The sequence below is a fragment of the Populus alba genome, chromosome 6, assembly GCF_005239225.2.
Source record: "Populus alba chromosome 6, ASM523922v2, whole genome shotgun sequence".
NCBI classification, from domain to species: Eukaryota; Viridiplantae; Streptophyta; class Magnoliopsida; order Malpighiales; family Salicaceae; genus Populus; species Populus alba.
Window position 1 is genome coordinate 7,532,285 of NC_133289.1, and position 21,046 is coordinate 7,553,330.

Genomic DNA, 21,046 nt, shown 5'->3' on the forward strand with positions numbered 1-21,046 from the left:
CCCAAAGATTCCCATCTCCACCGTCTTCATCTCCTCTTCCCAACAGCAATGTCTTCGCCTTAACACAGCCAACACCTCTTTATCTCCTTTAAACGGCCTTCAGCCATAACCTAAGTGTAGCAGCTCCCCCTCACAGATTGCCCCCTTCTCACATCCTTCGGCCATAAACCCACAGTCTCCCTCTTTTAGTTGAACATAACCTCGCCAGTTCTCCCCCCCTCACTCGTCATTCCTCTCCACTGTTAACAACAGCTCATTACAAAGAAGATGGAGAAAACTGAGATAAAGCAGGAGGAGGAAAGTCATTGATCCAGCCCTACACATGTTTGGTTTGTCGGCAGCGCTTGTAATAAAGCCTGGCTCCAGATTCAACAGATCTGAAGAAAGAGAGGAGCAAATCTAACAAAAAAAAAGGCAAAGTTAAAATCAACAGTTTGTTGTGTTTTTTTGGTGTTTTGCAGGTCACCAGCGTCGAAAAAAGGAAGAAGGGAGGAAGTCGTTATAGACCCCCCCTGTTTGCCTTGATTTTCTTGTGGTGGTGAACCTACGTGCCACCAATAGCGGAGGCACGTGGAGGAGACGTGCCGCCACTATTCCGATGGTGTAGAAGGCCTTCTCTGTAATTCCAGATTTGTTTTGGCGCTATTTTTGTAATTTTTGGTTTGTTTAATGTACTATTTGTTTATTTTTAATTTTGTGGATTTGTAACATGTAAATGTGGGTGTATAAAAAAAAAAAAAGAAGTGTGTGTGTGTGTTTGTACTTTTATTTTGTATGTTATTGAATTATAAAATAAAATAAAAAGAAAAAAATAATTATTGTTTTAATTTGTATATGGTCAAGTATCTTAAGTACAAATAAAATCATGTTGTATTTCCTGTGAAAATGTAAGAACATGTTTCTACATATATTTTGGGATTTGATAACTGATTTATTAAAGCCTTAAGAATTTGGCTATTGTTTTAATTTTTAAAAGCACATCAAATCATGAAGTAGATTACCTTAAGTAGAGTGTGCTAGGAGTGCTAACACCTTTCATAGCCACAACCAATCCCTTACCCTTGAATCTCTGAGAAAGACAAGTACACTCAGGTTTCCTAGTAACCTTCAATCAAATACTAGGTAGCGATCCCCAAGATCAAATCATAACAAACGAACAAAAAATCACCATCGACGTCACGCTGGACGTGCGACAATTACCTTCATTTTGAAAATGTCATTGCCAAGATATCCTTTTTAGAGAGTATAAATTTGTCACTCTCAAATACCATCTTAATAGCATTTTTACTCAACAATGAGTGAGACACGAAGTTCTTCCTAATGTCAATAACATGAAGCATATTGTTAACATGAGAAGCTTCTGGAAGTCATCTTTATTAAGACTTTTCCAATGCTATTACCTTAAAGGTTGATGAATATCTCATGTACAAGTGTTTACCATCTTTTTTTTTTTTTTTTTATAAGTGAATAGCATTATCTTCATAGTGCATACATATTTTTTTACACAAGTGTTGACCTAACACTAGTTAGGATTGTTGATTATGTTAAACAAATTCTTTTTCAAAAATTTGTTCAAAGGTGATCACCCTTGGTGATATTAGCTTGAACAATACTTTAGAGGTTGATGAATTTTTTTATGTACAAGAGTTCATCATTAACTTTTTTATAAGTGAAAAAGTTCCTCTTCTCACACTACTAGAAACTAGCAAAACACCAACGTAATATTTCATTGTTGTTTTGAAGCCTAATTTTGTCATAAGTATAATTACCAACAAAATCATGAATGGAAAATTGTCTTTGAAAAACATATTGTTGGTGATTTATATTCCATCAATCATTATGCCAGTAAATCCATTACTAATTGTGGAATATTACCAACAAAATTAATCCGTCAAAGAATTACATTTATATGTATGTTACCAACAGATATAAATCATTTGAGAATTACATCTAATAATAGCAAATCCTGTAATTTTTTTTCTTGGAACTCTCTAAGGGACTTAGTTAGTCGATAATTCCATTGGTATTTCATATTCTGTAGGTATTGTATGTAATTATTTTTTAAAAAACAAATAAGAAGAATAAAAAAATTAAAATAAAATAAAATAGAAAATGTGTATTATCAATTTAAAAAATATGGTTAAATACAATGTATCTATCTAGTAGAGAGAAGTTGAAGGAGGAAACAAAGGCAGATCTTTATCGAACCAAGAAGGGCAATGAGGTAGAGCATAAGTACCAATAAAAGTTGCTAAGAACTGCTCGAGGATATTTATTTTATCCCTCGATTTGGTCTTCTTAACCCTAAGTTGGGCCATCTCAACTTAGAACTATTCTTGTATGATTGTATAAATGATTAGTGATTTCTGGCTTGATCTAGGTTGCGTGGTCCCAACGGTCAAGACACTACGGCCCACCCGTATATCCTCAATAGTAGTATTGGAGATATTATAAATCTGATTTATATCAGGTCCACTAGTAGATCCAGTTTTAACCATAAATCTAGATCAAGTTCTAAATGGGTTGAAGAATTGTCATCTTATTTCTCATGTAATCAAGTGTTATATGTTTTCTAAAAAAAAATCAACAAATATAAAAAATAGTAATAACTTTAAAAAATTCAAATCTAAGTTACCACAAACTTCTAGACTTGGTTATTCACGAGCTGCCACACCCTTTTTTTTGTATATCCTACTTCAATAAGTGGGTTTCAACAAAGAGCTCAATTGGTCTTGGATCGTGCCCAAACACCATAGTCTGCAAAAAGAACCTACTGTTAGTTAAATATTTTAATATAATACAACAATTTAAAAAACAATTATCATATAAAATAGAATCTCACCATCCACTTTGCATACGAAATGAAAGGAATTGATCGATTCAAGAAATGCTTCGACATCACATGCTGGATATAAGCATCCCATATACCTTTAGAGACATTCAGAGGTTTGAAATCCCTCATGGCCACGTCTTCCTAGCCTAGAAGACCTTTATGTTTTGAATATTTCTTTAATTTTTTTTAGCATCGTTCCAGAAATCACACAACAAAATTCATATAAAAAATATCAAATAAGATAACAAAAAATAAAATTTTAATATTTCTTTTAAAGAAAAAATATCACAATTTGAATTCAATCTTACCTAATGCTTTATGGTTCTCCCATACTTTCTTGGCCACGTCGTTGTCAGCCTCCTACCAAAATGTTTTTTCCTTATATGTCAATTTTATAAAAATAATTATTTTATTAAAATTTAAAAAACTAACTATTAAAAAAAAATGTTTATGTATATACTAACCTTGCACTTTCTAAACCAAGCATCAATCATATACTTCCATTCAGAAATTTTAGAAACCTAACTCCATTTCATCATTGATGTTATCGTGTGAGTAGCCTTAACATTTATAAACCTGAATTTTCATTCCTTTATTAAAATTAATTATTCAAACTTTATCTATTATTGTTTATTTTTATATCATGAAAGAAAGGAAAACAAACTTACATGTTGTAGTTGGACTTCCAGTATGTAATCTACTTCCTAGTGCATACATCCTATTTAAAAGGGACTCTCGCTCGATAAGCAACCCTTACACTTGATGAGCTTGTGTTGAGAAAGGGTGACTGAGGTGCCTTATCATGGTCAACACCTAGTGGCTTATGCTCATTAAAAGCACTATTAGAAGAACCAGCAACACTTTTTGTCCATAAATGTCTCTACTAACCTTCTCTCTATCATCTAAACAAATTTGATAGGAAAATATTAACATGGTCACTATATCCTACATAAAAAGAAATTTAGCAGCACCTTTTTTATATAGAAACCTGCCTAAAGTTTTAAAACCTGCAAATACACATCAATAACTCATTCTACAAACTAGTTGGTTTTATATTTGACTAATATTTAATTTAAGTATATATTTAGAAGAAAAAATTCCACTATTTAAAAGACGAGCAAGAAAAGCTTGTGCATCAATGAAATAAATAAAAACATTAAGATTCAACAAAATCCAAGATGCATTTTTCAAGAACCTAAACTAATCATAGACCTTTATTAACCAAATAAAACTAAAACAATGAAAACAACTATATACAATCCAATAGAGATAGCAATAGGACCTAAAAGTGTTTGTAGGGAATTAAAGGAGTTAAAAGGGAAAAAATACCCTTATTGAATAATAAATCAATATATTTTTTATTTCTTAAAGTAAATAGCAAAGTATAAGTAATAAAATACAATTTAAAAAAAAAAAAAAAACTCTTTGTCATGATCTTTTATTTATTCCTTTTGTTTTCCTTACTCCAATTTTAAGGAAACAAAAACTTGGGTAGAAACATAACTTATAAACCAAAAAACCAACATTTATTCACCATTACATGTATATATGTTCTATAAATAGGAATCAGGTAAGAGATTTTTTCACCATTACATATCATCTTCTTCTTTTTTTTAATTTGTGGTGTGTAAACATTAATTTGTAGATTTTAAGGCTTCTTAAGTACATGAGTTTTGTGTAAAAATAATGACCTAACATCTAGTACTAACTACCAACCACATGGAAGATAAATTATTAAGCACCAAACTTTGTGAAAAACAAAGCAAATTCAAGTTCACAAAGATATTAAGTAGCATAAATCATTCCTTTGTCATGAATAAAATCATCATGCATCAAAATCACTCAAAATTCTCCAAAACACTAACCAAAGCAAGACCTACTTCTACTTTTAAGAACCCAAAACGATTCACAAATCAACCATTCCAAAATTTCTACCATCTTCACTATTTACACTTATCATTTCTTTAACTTAAACATGGATTAAAAAATAGAAAAATTGATAAAAACATATAATGAATCATAATCTTAAAAGGAGGTTTTACAAACCTTAATTGGTGGATATAGAGAGTGTTGTGACATCTTTTATAGGAAAAGAGAGAGAGAGAGAGAGAAGAGAGAGAGAGAGAGAGAGAGAGAGAGAGAGAGAATGTTGTCATCATAGATGGAAGAGAGAGAGAATGTTGACCGTTTTGTATAAGAGATAGGGAGAGAGAATGTTTTTTTTTTTTGGGAAAATTTAGGGATTCTTTCATAAATTTAAGTCTAATTTAACCTATAGAACTTTTGTTAGTAAAAGTAACACATCATTTATTATCGATGGAATTACTGACGAAAAATTAAACATTTAATAATTTTTACAGTCCATTGGTAATTCCTTTAGTAATTAACACTAAGATTGTTTTAGAAACGCCCCTAATATTTTCCGATGACATTTCATTTCATCTATAATGCCATTAGTAATTTGAATTTTTAGTGGCAAAGTGTTTAATTTTGTTTCTAACTCTCTTGAAATCTTTAATGGACATAGTTCGTTGGTAATTCCATTAATATAAAATATAGGCAAAGTCTTGTAATTTTTTTTTAACTCTCCGAGGAACTTGGTCCATCATTAATTTCATTAGTATTTGACATTCTGTTGATATTTTCATCAATGTAAAATAATTTATTTTTCTTAATATTTTTGTATTCCTTGTCTATCCAACTTACAAATAGAATAAAATCACAACACAATAACACCAATTTTGTTTAATAACATAATAAAAAAAAATCACAACAATAAACGATCCAATTGTGTTAACAATGGTTTATTGTAAAGTAACAACATATTAAAAACATACATTAATGTCAATTTCATTACACATTGATGTTTTACATATAAAATCACTTAAAAAACTTTTTAATCATAATTGTCTTGTTCTTGTTCTTGTTCTTGTTCTTGTTCTTTAATTTCATCATCGTCTTGTCCATTATAATCTTCATCATTGAATTGAAGCTTATCAATCTCATCATCTTTATCGATTTCTATATGTCCAATGGTTCTTAATATATCATTTAACTTTTCAGCATCAAAATTAGCAAGAATATTCTCAACGACATGAAAATTTTAATTTTCTTCTAAGTCAGTAGATGAATCAACTTGACATGGATCAACTAACTCATCAAGTTAAAATACATTGTCTCCCATAATTACTTTAACATTATCATCCTGAACAACTTGGACACGGCTTCTAAGTTTCATTTTCATAATGGATAACCGATTAACTATAGAACAATTATTTCTAAAGGAAGGAGTGTACATGTAATAAACTTTGTCGCACATGTATGGCATCGCGGAGATCGTCCTTCTAAAATATCCAAAGTATATGTATATGGTATAGGGAAATAGACTGGAAAAGGAATTATTATCCTCTATTAGTAGAAAGTGGGAATGAGAGTCGTCACCTAGTATTTTGGTCACTAAGAACCCTAATTGGTCTTTAAGAACCCTAATTGGTCTTAGAGATCAAGCACAAGGTTAGGTGCGTAAAGGGAAGGTATTAGCACCTCTAATACTCCTTACCTAAGGTAAACTGCATTGTTTAATTGTCTGATATAACTAAAGTATTATTGTGTTTTCTAATTGTTGGTCTGTTTAAGGTTTAAGAAAAATCCTTCTCAGTAAAGAAATTCTTATTTTATCGGGTAAAAATCTAAAAACAATAGTAACATGTGTTTCTTAGCAGGTTATTCCTCAATCTAATACCTTCTCATCCTCTATTCAATTCATACCCTGTAGATGTAAAACTCTCTTCTATGTAGTGAATCCAAAATGAAATTCGATTCATTAATAATTGAAAAAGAGATGGCCAACAGCTGCTTACCATTAAACACTAAATTATTTCTTGCAAACCAAATAGTCCACAAGGTTGCAAAGAAAACTAACTTCCATTCTTTGACTTGGAACTTTCCCGAGCTGTAGCTTAGGCATTGATTGTAGAGGTCTTAAAGAGATTCAAGAAAAGCGATTAAAACTACTCTAAACCAAAACACCAGGAGGAATGACAGTGGATAAGAAGCTGTAATGTTGATTTAGGGAATCTGTTGCAGGAAGAACATCTTGCTGCTTCTATATTGATGAGATTTCTTCGGGCTAGAAATTCCTTTATACAGAGTCGATTTTTCATAGCTAACCAGCATAGGATTTTTGTTTTTTGAGGAAGCCATACTTGTCCATATATTAGCTTTCCAGTTACCATCACCTTGGAATAGAATTCTATCTAATAATAAACTGCAACTTCTTACAGTAAAATCCTATCTTTGCTCGCTTCCTAAATCTTCTTATCTGACTTTGCTTCGGATAATATCTGTGATTGAATAAAATCCTTCAAAACGTTAGCTGATGCTCATCAAGAACCCGCAACTCTCTCCTCCAGGTAAGACTCCAAGTCTAAGTACCATCCACTCATGTTCCAAAGCTTGAAATTCGGCCTGCTCGTGAAATATTGATAATGTGAACAACCTTAGAAATTTATGTGAGAAAATAGAATTTTATGTCAACTTATATATCCAAAACCTCACTATTTTCCCGTCTCAAACCACAAACCTCATTGAATTTCTTAAGCTCCTGCCTGATTTCTCTTCTGATCGAATCACAGCTACCTATAAAGAAAAGAATTTGACCACATAACTTCGGAAGGATTTAACACGGGTCAGACTCTACGAAACTATTAATTTATTAAGGGTTCCTGTAGTTTAAGTTTGATGGCATCTCCATCTTAGTGTTAAGAGTATTTTCTCTAACCAAGTTTAAATCCATTATGACATTAACTACCATCGTTACAAATATTTTATTGAGGAGTTACTGGTGAAAGCAAATCGCCATTGGATATGTGTTTCCAGGCCACATAGTCTTGAGCAGCCCCACATTTGGGCGTGACCGTGGCTGCTATCTTCATGACAATAAAAGCAGGCATAAGATGAGCAAAATCCTCCCTTTTTCGTTGTCTATTACCCTCCAATACCTTAGGCTAGACTTTACAAAAGAGAGTCTTTTTAGCCTTTTTTTTTTTTTTAGAAATACTTCTGAAACTCAAATATTTTAGAGGAGCTATTTTAGGTTTAATGAAATATTTTTAAAATTCAAATATTTTAGAGAAAGGACTTATAAATATTAGTCTAATTGACTGTTAGAAAAGACAAGAATTGATTAGTAATTGACTCATGATGAGAAAGTTAGTCTTATAAATATTTTCAATCCTTGAGAATTGTAAGTTATTTTTTCTTATTTTTAGTTTGATTGAAAAATATTTTATATTGATAAATTTTTTTCTAGATTAGCTATATATATATATATATATATAAAGAGAGAGATACTTTACAAAAGCATATTTTATGTTAAACAAAGCATAGCATACCCTAATTGGTTCCGTTTGTTTTATACAAAAAAAAAAATTTGGAAAACATTTTTTAATAAAAATATTTTTTTTCATGAATTATTTTAGATTATTTTTTATGTGTTAAGGAAATTATTTTTCATTGGTAATTTTTTTAATAATTATAATAATATAAAAAAAAAGTTATGATATTAGTAATAGAAGTAGTGATGATAATTGTTGTTGTATTAATTAGTGATGGTCATGGCAGTAATATTTAATTTAGTGATTGTGATAAATTAATGACGATGATGGTGGTTGTTGTAGGATGATTGTTGTAATATAGTAAAAATAATAAAATAATAATTTTCACTATGATAAATTTTAATAACAAGACGTGTTGATGGTAACAATGACAATAAAGGTAATGCTAGTTGTGATGATGATTAATTAAGATAATTATTATAGTGATAGTGATAATAGTAGAATTATGATGATAAGACTAGTATGAATGATGAAGTTATAGTTAAAATGATAATAAAAAAAAAAATGGTATTTTTATGATGCCAAAAAGTCATCGTGAGGGTCAATATTATGATGCTTGCAAGCTTTAACTTGAGCTCCTGAATCAAACTCCACCTTCCTGAAACTCAGGTCCCAAGCTAATTTATGCAGCAGTTAAAGGCTAATGTTGAGTGATACAGATCACCAAATCGCTTTCGGATTCTACAGCTCCTATTTTAGATTATTTTTATTGTAACTTCTTATAGAAATCAACTCACCGTTAGATTCGACATATTTTTGTATTTAGCACACCTACCTCTGTGATTGGATTAATAGACATATAAAATAAATAAATCTGTGTATTTAATAATAAGAAAACAGGGGCGAAGCTGGTGGGTTGTATTATTAACCTTGAATTCTGGGTCCAATTGTTTCTATCATTTTGTACATCACACGTAACATATTGGCATGTTATTTTCTTAAGTGGCCTTCGAGATGATTATATCCGTAACGGCAGCAAATCTAGAAAATTGCACCTCCTTTTTTTATTAATATTTCTATTCAAAATGGATCTTGAGTATAATTTTTTTTTTGTCAAGATTTCTACACTTTGACCGTTCAACCACTCATATAATTAAGAATATTCTAGTTCCAGCACTTGAGATCTTGGCCTAGCGGTGGAAGGGGTTTGTTTCCTTCCTCTGCACTAGGATTCAAACCTTACTATGCATGTTTGTCATCCCCGCGGTGTCTTACATGCTCACTAGGTTTGCAGGATGTTCAGTGGGCAGTGGGATTAGTTGTGGTGCGGGCAAGCTGGCCCGGACACCCACGTAAATAAATAAATAAAATATTATAGTTCCATCATCTAATAGGTGGTCCAATAATAAAAACTTAAGATTAAAAAATTTACTTTTCATTTGATTTTATGTTTGAGCCCTGTAATTGTTAATATGATAACCACTGGAGGCTTACATAGTCGTTAACTTTAGGACTCGTGTGATTAGTCAAGATACGCGCAAGCTGACCCAGACATCCACGTTATTGCTTTTCAGAGGTCACTAATTCGAGTGTCATAAATCTCAGAATTACAAGAACCTTACCTAGTTGTTAATTTCAGGATCTCAAGAGATTATTTGAAGTGTGTGTAATCTGACTTGGACATTCACAATTAAAAAAAAAACCTAGATATGTAAGGTCAAGATTAATGCCAAGCAAGGGTTAAAAAGTGAGAAAGAAATAATTTAGTTCAAGTCCATTTTGCATGAATTATAAAAAATAATTTTCAATTTGAAAAAAAAAACTTTTGATGAAGAAAAAAATGACTCTATGAATATATTTTAGTACTTATGTTCAACCTATTATTTTATGTATAATTACGTCTAATTTATCTTTAAAATATTGTTAGTGTCATTTGTTAGCCTGTCACTAGTATATACTTTCTTTCACCATGAAAACTAATGGAAATACTTGAGGTGACTTAATTACACATTACAAAATTCAGATTTTATATATTCAAAATGTCCTTTAATAAAAAAATTATAAAAAAACACATGAAAGAAATGCCATCATATATAATTTATTTTGCTCAAAACTTGTCAAGTGTGAATAGCTTATAACTCTTCAAAAATGGATATTAGACCTCTGTTTATCAAACGGTAATTAAAATTTCAAATCTTTTTCTCGTACTCTTTGTTTTATAATAAGAGGTATTTTGTATATATAAAAATTTAATTCTATTCATTTGCAAGTCATGTGATTTATTTTCATTAGTTTTGATAGTGAAAATGTAACGAGAAAATACATTGAAGACATAACAATGCAATTAATTAAACATGTATTAATGTTTTGGAGAGACTTAATTTTTCTGTTAAATTTCTTTCAAAATGATGTAATTTTATCAGATAAAATATGCAGATTAGATAGAAAAATGTTAATTAATATTGAGAAAAGGACCAATTGAGAAATGTATGAAACATTAGGGATCCAATTGGGAATGCCTACATAACTTAAGGAATAAATAGAGGTCATAATTTCTCAATAAATAAGTCACTCATGTTCAAAATTCTTTGTCTCTTCGGCCTTTGCTCGGATGAATCTTCGTCATATGGCCCGCATTCATTAAATCCAAAAGATTAGACAAAAGGAGGTGAGAATTATAAATTCTCCTATTAAAAAATGACCAAGAGGACCCTCGACCTCTATAATTTGCAGGATATGGACAGACTTCTTTGAAAAAATATGACCAAAAGGAATTGTCTTCATTACCTACTAATTTCGAAGAAAAAACAAATTCATGTGAGAATGAAGGCCTTGAAAATGAAGGTTAAGAAATTATTCAAGTGTGGGGAATTAATTATATGCAACGGATATTGGATCTGACATGACACTTGTCTACCTACGAAATATTAAAAATAAACCGTACAAAGAAAACCTTCAATTTGAATTATTGCTCTTTTATATTACTTTTTCCTTTGAGAATAAATAAGGAATTTAAAACAATAGCTATCTCCGAGCAAATATCACTCTGCTTGTCATCTGCTAAACATTGTTTTTTAATTGCAAATGATATTTAGGTAGTGTTCGTTATTTTCCTGTGATAAAAAAGACAAAGAAAGTAGATATGGAAATATTCTTGGTTAATGAGATAGAGACATGAAAATAAATCTATTCATGAGATAATTTTAAAATAAATTTTTTTCTTTTCTAAATAAAAAATATAGAAAGAACATGTTTCTAGAGATAATATTTATTATTTTTTATTCCTAAACTATTCTTGTAAAAATCTCTAAATCTTAAAATTAACCAACTAAGATATGCAATGATAAAAATAGTTATTATTATAATTTTAAAATTCAATTCAAGATCGATCTAGGGCAAAGCTCGGGTTACAAACTGGGAGGGTTAACTGGGGTTGACCTGAATCAATGTAAGAATAAAATTATTTATTATCAAACTTGACTTGAAGGTCGAGCTGAGGCAAGGCAAGTCACAAGTCAAGAGGATTAACCCAGATCAATGTAAAGATAAAAAGTGGTTATTATTGTAGTTTTAAAACTCGACTCTAGACTCGACTAAGGCAAGACCTAGGTTAACCTAATTCAATATAATAATAATTATTATTATAGATTTAAAATCTAACTTAGGAGTCGACTGTCCTAGACCAAGATCGCATATTAAGAGAGTCAACCTGGGTTAACCTAAAAAAAATTAAAATATAAAATCAAAACAACTTATGTGTTTTTTTACCAAAATAATTTTTAAAAAATCACTAGATTTTTTTACTCATGTTTTATCTTGGGTTAACCCGAGTTTTGATCTAGTCAAATCAAGTCAGTCCTTTTCTAGTTTTGTAAAACTTGAACTGGCCCAAGCCCGAGGTCAACTTGTTAGGCTAGTTTGAATTTTATAGTTAGAGTTATTATAATATTATTAATTTCAACACTTAATATATATTTAAAATTTTAAAAAATATATATGTAATAAATATTTTTAAAATATGTAAATTTGATAGGAATATGTATTGAGAATAAAATAGACTTTTTATATTTTATTTTATTTTGTTTACCATAATCAACCCAGATATTAAAACAGTTATTTTATCTTATACATCATTATCAAATACAATTCTATTAACTATATTTATGTTTTTTTTTTAATTCTAGTATAGTAACTAAATGCTAGCTTAACTACTCCTACAATATTTAATCAATATATTTTGGGGGGAAATGTCGGCTAATTAAGTCCTTATCATCATAATTTATTGATTTCGAAAGAAAATAAGGACAAATTTAGTTGCAACTGGTAAGTTTAATTAAATGTATACGTACACTGCTACAATATTCACGTACTTGTATATATTTAATAATTTTAGCCGGGAAATAATTACAAATGGTTTCTATAAAAAAAAAATTGCAAGCAGATATCATGTTAATAACTATTTTATAGTTACAATAATGTGCTAAATTGATCTTGTTATGGAGAAATTAAGCATGCCAATAGTTATAATCCTCGTATAAATATGGATCCTGTTAAAGGGGCAAGTTTGAAAAGAATTCCATGAAGAAGCCTTGATGGATCAATTAATAAAAATAACAATAACTTTATATTTGATTATATTTGGATTATCCTTAAATTTTACCAGATTATTCTAAATGCTTAGTTCCTTAGGAAATTGGCTTTACCGATCATCATCTATATGGATCTTGTCCTTAGGGGTATATAAATACTTAAGGTTACTAGATAAATACACAACCATCACAACATATAATCTTCTATATTTTATTTTTTTTGTGATTGTTATACATTCTTTTCCTCTTACAATTTACTATTTAAGCATCAAAAGGATCCTTGTCCTGATAAGGTACTAGTTTTTACAAGAAAGTGTGGAACAACCAAACACATGTACCTTAGCCTAAAAGCAATAGTGGAAAATCCAAATCCAATATGAAGCTTTTTGACTTCATCAAATATAAAATTCATTTCTTATCCTATAGATTGAATAATGTCCCATTTTTAATGATAAAGTTCAAAATTTCCCAATGTTCCTCTCCAATTGTTAAAAATCGTACTTTTTTTTAATCAATTTTCTTTTTACGTTTTAATTGTTATGTGAGATATTATAGCAAATTTGGTGAATTAAGAGGAAAAAGTAAGAGAAAAGTAAATTAAAAATAAGAAAAATTTCAGCTTTTTGGTAGTAAAGGGAAAGCTACAATTTAAAAAAACAAATAGGCAAAATTTGAAAATTTTAATTGGAGGGTGAAGCGGAAAAATTAATGTATCTAAAAGAATAAGGAATGGTTCACTCTATGTTAATCAACCGGATACACGACATGAACATGCTTGAAAAAGAATTAACCAAAGTTTTGATCATATTCACAAGCAGTGACGTTTTGTTCATTCGCGTCCAAAAATCATTTAACCATAACATCGCTAATTAATAATAATAATAATAAAAAAAAGCACTTTAGAAAACTTTTCACCCTAATGTCTTGCTAAAGACTTAGGTTCCATTCTACTAAAAAATACTCCGAATTTAGACGACTCATTAATAAAGAAAAAAAAAAAGAAAGAAATCTAGGACGTAGAATTTGGTTGAACATCACCATCCTCGTCCTTAAAAAAACATATTTACTGTATGTTACATTATGTGAAAGAGAGGCCCCCTAAATTGCTTGTGGAGGTTACTTTGTTTGACATTGATGGATAAATTAAAAGATATAATTAGATAATAGTCCTCCAAGCTAAGCTAAATGGCACGGCAAGATAGGAGCATATATATATGGATGTCAGTGTTCCATGATTTTTTATAGTTGTCAGCTTCTGCCAATATGCCAATATATATATATAGCAATTGCATTATCTTCGTGCATATGGAATATGTTCACATTCCAGCTTCCTATATAATAAAGTGATGGTCAAGTATGTTTTTGAATTTTTGTGCATCATTATTATGTTTATGATATTACAAAAATTATTGGGCCTAAAAATAAACTAGAACAGTCCAACCCAAACATATTTGCATAGATGAAGCTAAGCTCTCAAATCTAAGGGTCAAAAGAAAGGGAGGAGGAGGAGGAAAGAAAAGTTGATAGCCTAACCGAAGTTCCAAAAACAACTCAAGTGACCTTGTAATACTTAATATCGTGGCGATCTGATAAAATTAATAAGCTTAATTTTAATGTTTGAAAAATTAGAAAAAAAATATAAAGATTAATCATCACTTTGTATTATAATTATTTAAAATTTTAATTGATTAATAAATATCTAAAGTAGGGGATTGATTATGTTAAAGGAAAGATTAATTTACCATAAAACATCATACATGATATATGTTGCATTGTAAATATTGTATTTTATTCTTTGCAATTTATTGTGCATAATTTACCGGTGATATACCTATAAGGAAATAATGAATTTACTATAACGAGTTAAACCTTGATTGTTGGTTAAATCTACCATTTCTATGATATAATTTCATTTTTATCACTCCCATTTATTTTCTTTAGATAACATTTGGTGAATTAATAATTTTAAAATTGATCATTCATAATCATAACAAGTGACTAACTATTGATCAAGTCATGTCATTGAATGATCCAAGAGCTTATGTTAAATTCATTGAACCTAATTTAAATCCTAAAAGTCCATGAAAGGTGCCTCGATATTTGTCTAATAGTATATGAGTTTCACTCACAATACTTATTGATATTAAACTAAAAGTTTTCCTAATATTTTTAATTTTGTTTTGGATAAATGTTAGACTAAGAATCTTGTTGTTTGGAAATCAAGAGGACATACTAATTGAGTCCATCTACCTAAAATATAAAAAGTGAAGAACAAAACATTTTTTATATGGTTTGTGAGAAAACATATATATGGGCAATGCCCTAATGTCCAGTTATCTAGCATGTAAAGTAAGCTACAAGTTTAGGCAAAGCTAAATCCCACTTTTCCATTCTTAGTAACCTGCTTTTTTGAACACAAAAAGATGCAGCCCTCCTTGTAAAAAGAAATCAAACCATTGTCGGGAAAAAAAAAGAGAGGAGAAGATAAGTAGAGTATTATAATATCAAATGAGAGGAAGTACTTGGACTTGGACTTAATTAGATAAGAATTTGTCATTTTATCTACATTTTTCTTGTTTGGTGGCTGCTGCACATTCTTCATCATGGCTCTTTAGCCATTGTTCATCTTATCTTTAGAAAGATTTCTCTTTTCTTTTTATATTTTTTATTTACATGGGTGTCCGGGCCAGCTTGCGCGCACCACGACTAATCTCACGGCTCACTGAACATCCTGCAAACCCAATGAACATGTATGGCACCGCGGGGGTGACAGGCATGCACGGTGAGATTTGAACCCAGGATGCAGAAGAAGGGAACAAATCCCTTCAACTGCTGGGCCAAGATTTCTCTTTTCTTGTTTTCATATGTGATCTTCTTCAGCAAACATTGTAATGAATATTCTCACTTCAGTAGAGTGTCATAGACCCAACAAGCTTAAACTATGTGATAATGATTATTAAATAAATTCACTAAAGCTGCAGTGAGTCGTTTCACACATTCCCAAACAAGAAGCTCGCTGTTTATAGGTATTCAATCAACTTTCATATTATCTCCCAGTCATTCCATTTTACGAATACTTGATCTTTTGTTCTATCCAAGCATACTTTTTCCTGAATCATCAGAAATGACCATATACAAGGAAGTATCATATAATGCTACATCCAATCTTAGATTAAAACTCAAAACAGATGAAACAACACCGCCATTAATAATATACAAATCCATTACTCACAAATCATAATACAAGAATAACAATCACACAGAACAAGCCTTCCATTTCCAACCCACCTTTCTGCTCAAACTTCCCCGAGTGAGATCTCCTCAAATACTTTTCGCGTCATTCAATTCGTCTTGGGATCCTCTTCTTCACTGGGCAGCACATGGGACACCCATTTTGTTTTCCCCTTCTTTTCTCTCTTCATTTAGAAATTTGTCTAGCCCTTCAAATTTACAAATCAGCCTTTCAAGTATTTTTTCTTTAGATTTGATCCCTTCTTTTTTATTCCTATTTATTTTATTGTAATTAATTTTAAATTTTTGATTTTTTTTTTAATTTCATCATTCTTTAATTTTTTTTAGTTTATCAAATTTGGTCCCTCATTATTTTAATTATTGTTTTTTTTATTTGAGATCATTTTTAATTGGATTTTTTTTTTAATTCCACCCTTTATTTTTTTTCTTTTTGATGTGGTGCTCATTCTTTTTTATTGTTATTTTTTTTGTTTTGATAAATTTTTTAGATGAAGATTTTTTTTTTATCATTCAACATTATACTGGTTATGAATTGAGTTTTTTAATTAAACTCGAGTCTAGTATTTTACAGAAAACAAAATTCATTGATAAAAAACATGTTATCAAGGGAAATGATCAGTTGTTAACTATGCAATATGAAAACAAAAATACACAATGCATGGGGTATGAAATCATGGCGGAGTAGATGCTATCTTTTTAGTTGGTGTGCGCAAATTAATGCGCTATTCCTTGAAACTTCTCATCAATCAGCAGAACCTCTAAAGATCAACTATTCAAATTCCTCGAATAGAAAGTTATGTACATAATAAATAATCATTCACCAAATTAAAGATGGATGTCGATAGCACATATAGACAACTAAGTGTGTGCACATAAACATGCATGCCCGTAGATATATGGATGTGTCTATATAACACAGATTGTTGAAAAAAGCAAAAAGCTAAAACATTACTATAGTAATTTAAAAAAAATAGCATAATCTTATTTTTCTGTTATATATGTCTATTTATGTTCGTCTCATAAAACTTAAATAATATCAATTAGAAGATATCAATTTCATCCAAACTTAATAAATACTAATCCAAATCAAATAGTTAGTTTACAGATAATAAATAAGATACGAATATTTTCAAACTTGATTAAAACTGCCCCAATATGTATATATATATATATATATATATATATAGAAAAAAGGCATCACATTTATTTATCATGTAAAGGATTACCTTAACAAATTTCTTATCTTACAACGAAGATATTATGAAGACTATCTTTCTCCTTTTGGCCCAGCAGTTTGCGCACATCAAACAAACAGTATATCTTTCGTTGGCAAGTGGCAATTGAGTTGAGCGGAAGCCATGGACTTTGACCGAGAAACTCGAGAAGAAAAGACTTGGTCCTGAGACGTGTGCCTTCCTCGAATCGAGAGCCAGAAACTAACCCACCACATAATAAACTGGGCCTTATCATATTTGATTAAGCAAAAGGCCTCCTTATAGAAGGCTCTTGAACCGATCAACTGGGCCTGAAAAATGAAACCCTAACATCAATGTTAATAAAATAAAAAAATGTATATGCTCGCATGCTCTGCCAACATTTCAACGTACTCACAATTCCTATTCATTATCCCCTTCCCCTTCTTCCAGCAGTTATCCATTACTCTTTCCACCAAACTGAACTGTCAGAGGACGAACGGCTAGAAATTTAATACAACTTGTGAGTATTTACAACTTGGATCACTGCTCTCTGGGCAGATCCATGTGAGCATTTACAAGTGCAACGGACAAACTTTACAATTATTTGAACGTTACTATGTATAAGTCAACTGTTTTAGTAATGACTTCTCTAATGTAAATGTGGCTGTCATCCATGAGGACCCTAACCGATAACATGTATTATTGTGAAATCCAAATAATATATGTAAGAGTGATCGTAGTAATGAAGGGGTTTAAAACAATGGCTTAATTAGAAAGAGCGGAAGCAGGATTGTTGATCCAACTAACAATATGATATATAGTAATGATTACTTATCAATCAATTTATATAACTTAAGAGGCCAATATGAGGAGTTTGAAAACAATGCACAAATATAAATTTTCAATATCTTTGGGTCTTAGGTATAGAATTATCCTCTAAATATTCAAGATTCTATCGTATTTAAATTTTGATTTTTCAAATTATTATCCACTTTATTGGGGGTTACTTGATCACATTATTAAGAAAGTATGCATCAGTTGGTATCAAAGTTAGATTTTTTAAATCAGTTTTGCAAGATTTAAAGAAAAGTGAGATAAAAGGAAAAAAACATAATGGGCATATTTGAGCGAAACGTCTATATTTAAGTGAAACACAAAAAAGATATAAAGAAATGAGTGAGGAATATATATATATTGTCAACTAACTAATTTTCCGATCCAAACAACATGGCATCAAAAATACTCTTAAAGGATATAAGGCAATTCATGAATGTTTAGAATCAATCTTATATCATGGGACGTTGTTGCTGATAATTTGAATTGAAAGATGATATAAAATCTATCTATTCTAATTTTTTGTAATATGAAAAAAAAAATGAATATTATCGCTAATTCTTTAATAATTAATATTCAAAAAAAAAATATAGATGCTTGCGCCACCTAAATGAATGATCATTCATTTTGTATATTTTGAGGTTGATTTTTTAAAATTAAATTCCTTTATTATTTCTTGATTTGATTGAGTCCTTACACATTTATACAATGTCTGTGATGTGATTCTTCCATCAAGATCGACTATTAGTCATTAAAATTGAACCAATATGATTAATAAGTGTCCATTTCTAATAAAAAAAAATTTAAATTTTTGTTTCCTTAATTTTTGTATAAATAGAAAAAGAAATTCAATATTCTTAAAACAAATATTCAAAAAAAAATTGAAAAGCAGGGACACGAATTATTGGATCAACCCCACAAATAAAACAACTCAAATTTCATTTGTTAAAAAAACTACATAAAAAAAGGGAAGTGTATTCTAGTGCTAGCTAGTATTCAAAGAATCTTTTGATTATCTCTCAAGATTAAAAAAAAAAAGGAACATGTCGCTCTCTATCTTCTTTTTTTCTATGATTTATCTCCATATCTCCAATTAAATATATTTATATATTTTGTATGTGTCTTATGTGGGTCTTGAGATGCTAATCACAAACAGCAATCAATGAGGCAATTAACCTTAACTTGTTTATATCTATCCGTATTTCGATCCATCGAAAAGACGTGCATGCAAATAAATTAATTGATTGTGCCTATAACATTTCCATTAAACATAGAATGCAAGTATGCAGTTGTGAAAGGGACGATTTGCTACCGAGTACCGACGATGAATAAAAATAAAGAGGAAAGGGACGGCCTTTCCCCTGCCCTTAATGATATTTTTATGGTCAATTTCACAATGATCTCAACCAAATTAAGATGCTCTCTGGCAGCTCGGGTGAACTGATCAAACAAATGGCTTCTTCCCGTTATGATGCTATGACTTGGGTTGCCGGCAAACCTACTGATGACTCTATAAATATTGCTGTAGGTAATACACACTTGGGTTGCCGGCAAACCTACTGATGACATTATAAATATTGCTGTAGCTAACACACACACACACACACACTTGGGTTGCCGGCAACCTACTGATGGCTCTATAAACATTGCTGTAGTTAATATATATATATATATATATATATATATATAGAACATTAAAAGATTTGAGTAAGAAATACTGTTGATATGAAATGTCAACGTACTTGAATCTTTTCTTATTTGTATTCTTTTTTTACTGGGTTATTCAAAAAAATAAATTATATTAGCATTCTTTTTTTCTAATTGGATTTTTTTTTTCTTTCCATTTAATAATTTTAGTTCAATTTCATAAAATTAACTTTACATAAAAGCATGAAATGATGTTTGTAATTATGAAATGATGAAAGAAAATATTAAAAAAAATAAAGTAAATGTAACATAGAAAAAAGATACAATATTGTGGGTTGCAATAATTACCCACAATGTTTTTTTTTCTTCTTTATATCTTAGTGTTTTTTTTTTTCATTTGACTTTATTATTCTCAATTTAATTCTTTTATATTAAAGTAACTAGGGATTAAGTTTAATGTTTTATTTTGGTTGACTTTATATGGGGCTTTCGTGGTGTTAAAAATAAGTTTTGATATTGAGTTAATATTTAATTTCATATAAATAACATTATTATCTTGGTTTCATGACTCGATATATATTTGGTTGAAATCAATACATTTATTGTTAATTATATATATATATATATATATATATATAATTCTCATTTTATTTTATTGAATGCACATATAAACATTTTACTTTGTTGTTAAAATGGTAAACCAAAGTTTATATATATATAGCCTAGTGAGGAAAGATATTTAGATTATCATTATATGGTTATGCTAAACAAAAGATGTCCAATAAAAACCTAGAGTTTTTACATGTTTAGAGCTATAAACAAGTAAAAGCGTAACTAACGGGAAACATGCTTTCAAAAAAAAAAAAAAATACTAGCATACATACTAAGGAGGTTTTTGGGAATGAGTTTTAACCTGCTTTTCGTCAAAATTTTATTTATTTTATTTTTGTTTCAAGTTTTTGGATTATTTTGATATGTTGATGTTAAAACTAAATCTAAAAAAATAAAAAAAAATTATTATTTTGATACTTTTCCAAATAAAAAACACTTTAAAAAACAATCGCTACCACACTCTTAAATACCCTCTAAGCATATAATCAAATTTGCAATTGATATTAATTCAAAGTACTATCATGCATAATAATAATAATAATAATAATAATAATAAATACTTATGCTTAAATTAAAACAAATGAGGATATTTACTTGTTAAAAGACTTTAAAATAATGGGAGCTTTGTTGTTTTCAATAATGAATCGTATGTTTTTAAGACTTTATTGCTCCTCACTTATATAACTAGGATGTTTACAATATATCTCCCAAGATTTTAACAATATCACTATGATTTATATTCACTTC